Below are 3,608 nucleotides of genomic sequence, written 5' to 3'. Positions count from 1 at the left end.
CCCTCTTTTTGATGTCATCCGATTATTTCACTTGGTAAATGGAATTTTTGGGGCTGGATCTGTGGGGGTAAAGAGTCAAAGGGGAGGGTAGGCTGCATCTCCTAAGTGATCTAGAAGGAGATCTTTGTGGAGGCAAAGATCTTTGTGGAGGCGAGGGAGATCACATTTCCAAGGTTTCTGTCAGTACCTGGGATATGGATGGTGGTATTTGGAAGAGCTGCAGCTCAGGTAGTAGCACTGGGAATGATACACACACATCAGGCCAACCAAAGAAAGATAAGGGAAAAGCTCCCTTCAAGAAACCTTGTAAGTAGGCTGGGATTCACCCACTCTGGCATCTTTTCCCAACTGAAATGATAAACGTGGGTAAAACTGTGTGACAAGTAGGGAATGACTGTTCATTGTTTTCATTAATATTTAGAATTGGGCATGCTTGGTTAAAGTACAAGATGGCAGGTTGAACAAGTCTATGCCTTGCTTAGCTTTGTGACAAGTTCTTCCTCAGTTATGGGTGCTAACAGTTTGAGTTCAAAATGATTTGGCCAGTTTATGGGGAAAGAAGCAGTCATCAGTAACCGTTAGTAAAGATACCATCTTTGTTTCATAAGCAGCAGAGGGCTGCTGGAGGCTGTTGTGAAGAAAGTAGCATGAAATGGATGCCAGTTTGGGCGTTTCTGTTTCCTGTGTTCTGTGTCAGGGGAAGCTGGCAATACCTGACACAGGCACCCCCAACATGGGCACAGTGTGAGCTCTTGGCTCAGGCAGAGGGAGCAGTGGCTTTGGGCTGCTCACCAGGATGGCCTGAAGGCTTCTTTCAACTGAGGGTAGACATTGGGGCAGAAAGTCCTACAGAGCTGTGAACAATTGTTCAACTAGGGTCCCCTGTCAGTGGTGGACCTTTGGCTAATGACTTCCAAGCTAAGTCATGAGCTTGTATTAAATACACTAGACTTAGCAATCAAATAACTAGCAAGGACACAGAGTCAAGTTCTTGTGCATCCTGCCCTCCTCCTTGGTGTTCCTGTGTAGACCCACTTAGTGGAACCTCTAACCTAGCAGAGTTCCATGAGGTACAGTACTTTTGCTAGTAACCAGCAGGACTTAGGAAGTGCACGAAGCCATGCAGTTCCTTGTCGAGGTTCAGCAGTGGGGCTGATCTGGGACAGGAGTGCCTCAGCTCATGGTATTGCTGAATTGTTCTCTTGTTTCTGGCAAGGACCTTCTGGTCTTGAAAAAATAAAACTTCAGTGCTTGGGGTGGCTCACACATGGCTAAAACCTTTTGAAAACAGCAGCCTGTGCCTTAGAAGATGACAAGCCAGAATGACAGTAAATTCAGTCCAGCTTTTTCTAGCCTGAGTGGAATAATGTAAATTAAAGCTGGAGAGATTGGGTTTGAGCCTCTTCCTTCTCTGTGCTGGCCAGGATATCTGTTTTACCTGTCACAGGAATGATAGTGATGTGGCTCAGGATTGGAAATGGCTAACCTTGCATTTCTAGCAGAACTGCCTGCTCCATGTGCTGGTGCTTGAGAAAATTCCCTTCCTCCATGTCTCTTCTGTCTGCAAAAGGAAGGAGCCGGAGTGACTTCAAGAGAAGGTGGCTGATAGGTCTGAAAATAGAAAACACACCTGGATATGAAGAAATGGAGCTGGAAATGTGGCCATTTCAGGCAGAGGGGGAAAGAGCAGTGAGAAGGATGACTGATGGAAAGAGAGCAGTCTGGTATCACAGCTGCATCTGGGTGGAGACCAGGTGGTTCAGCTGGGGAAGAGGAACAGCACAACTTCTCTGAGCACATAACCTCTCCTCAGGTTTCCTTTAAGGCTGAGTTGGTCTGAAGTGAACCTGACGGTCAGTTGGACAATTTGAAAGAGAAAAATCAGCTGATGCCTTGTGAGCAGAGATGCTGGCTAGGATGGAAGTGCTGTCTCTTAATTTGCAGCAGATGTGTGTGCACTCTCCCAGGGGCCCTGTGCTCTGCTGTGCATCTAAGGAATTGACCTGACTGACAGCAGTGCAGGTAGGAAAGTCAAATTGGGTCTTCTGCCAGGCCAGCCTGAGGCAGGGCTGGTGGCCTGACTAAAGGTCAGGTCACTAAGGGGTGAGCTTTTGGTGCTTGGCATCCAAGCAGAAGGTGAGCTGCAGTGGCGGTGATCTGGCTGTGGGACAAGGCAGCCCCTCCTGCCCCAGGTCAGAGGCCAAATAACAGCCATGCTGCAGAGAAATCACATTTTGGTAGGCGGGGTTTGTGCTTTGAGATGTAGCTACGTCAAAGCTCCCCCAAAGCTCCCTGAGTGAATGCTGGTGAGTCTCTTGGGTCCTGCATGTAGTACAGTTCAGTCTCTGTGCATCTAAACAGCAAAGGGGACGCATAGATCACCCTCAAGAGGCTGCCCCAGGGTTACCTGCACATGGTGACCCCTTGGGGGTGTGCTTGTCTCCATGCTAGTCCAGGAGTAACATCTCTTTTCAGTTTGTCTGGCAGGAGACTAAGACTCCTGAGAGAGAGCAGGACTGTATGCCTTGGAGGGCTCTGCTTGCTCTTCTCTGGAGGAGCAGCTGATGTCCTGGGTCTTGGCCAAGAACTAATACATGGCCTCAATGGCAGTCAGCTCTGTGGTGTGAGAAACACTGGTGGGACCGGATATTTGGACTGCTAAAGAAGTGCCACTCATGCCATCCAGGACTGTCACAGACAGGGACTGGGAGCACAGTGGGCATGCAGGGAATGAGGAAAGTTCTCCTGTTCAGGTACAGAAGTAGCCTTGAGATCTAAAAATACTGATGCTGTCCACTTCTGTCCACAGCAAAACCTGCACAGTTTTCTGAGCTTGCAAAGCATGGGGAGGAGAGGCAGGGAAGAGAAACCTGCTCAGGCTGATAAGGAAGAGTAGCAGCAATGAGTACCCACCCAAGACAAAATGCTTCTTGAGACATAGCTGGATACAAAAATGGGTCTACCCTTTCTGGGGAGAGACCTGAAACCTTGAGATGCACTTTTTCCCTCCTTTGTGCCTGTGGAAGGTGTGTGTATGCTGCTTTTTTAATTCCCTTTGCAGTACTTGCAGCCCTGGTGAACTTCGACAGGGACAGGGTTTGTGCTGGGGCTGCCAGACCTGTTGCCAGGAGCGGTAACCATGCCATGGGTGCCAAAGCACAGCCTGGCTGTTCCTGCTGCTCCCGCTGCCTGCAGGCCCCTCCTCGCTGCCGAAGAGACCCCTGCAAGCGCCCCTCTATGTCCAGCCCCTCGCCCTGGGCTCCTGCCTGCCCGCTCAGCCGGCCAGCCCCGCTCCTGGCGTGGCTCCTCCCGGCCTTGGGAGAGCCCGGCCATCCCCCGCACCTGCCCGTAAGGGTGCAGCCTCCAGCTGCGGGCACATCTGTCCCGCCGGGGCCGGCGTTCCCCGAGCCCCGGGCGGAGCGGATGGGGTCGGGGTGCGAGGTGACGCCTCCATCTGTGCCGTGCCTGTCCTGCAGCTGCCGCCGGAGCCGCGGGATGGAGCCTCCGGGCCGCGCCCCCGCTCCCCCCGCCCCGGCGGCAGGTATGTCCCTCCCCGCCGGCACCGCCAGCATCCCCCTCCCTTCATCCCTCCTTCCCTGCCTCCCTCC

This window comes from Molothrus ater, chromosome 6 (genome assembly GCF_012460135.2).
Source record: "Molothrus ater isolate BHLD 08-10-18 breed brown headed cowbird chromosome 6, BPBGC_Mater_1.1, whole genome shotgun sequence".
Classification (NCBI taxonomy): domain Eukaryota; kingdom Metazoa; phylum Chordata; class Aves; order Passeriformes; family Icteridae; genus Molothrus; species Molothrus ater.
Note: the sequence above shows the minus strand (reverse complement) of the source record.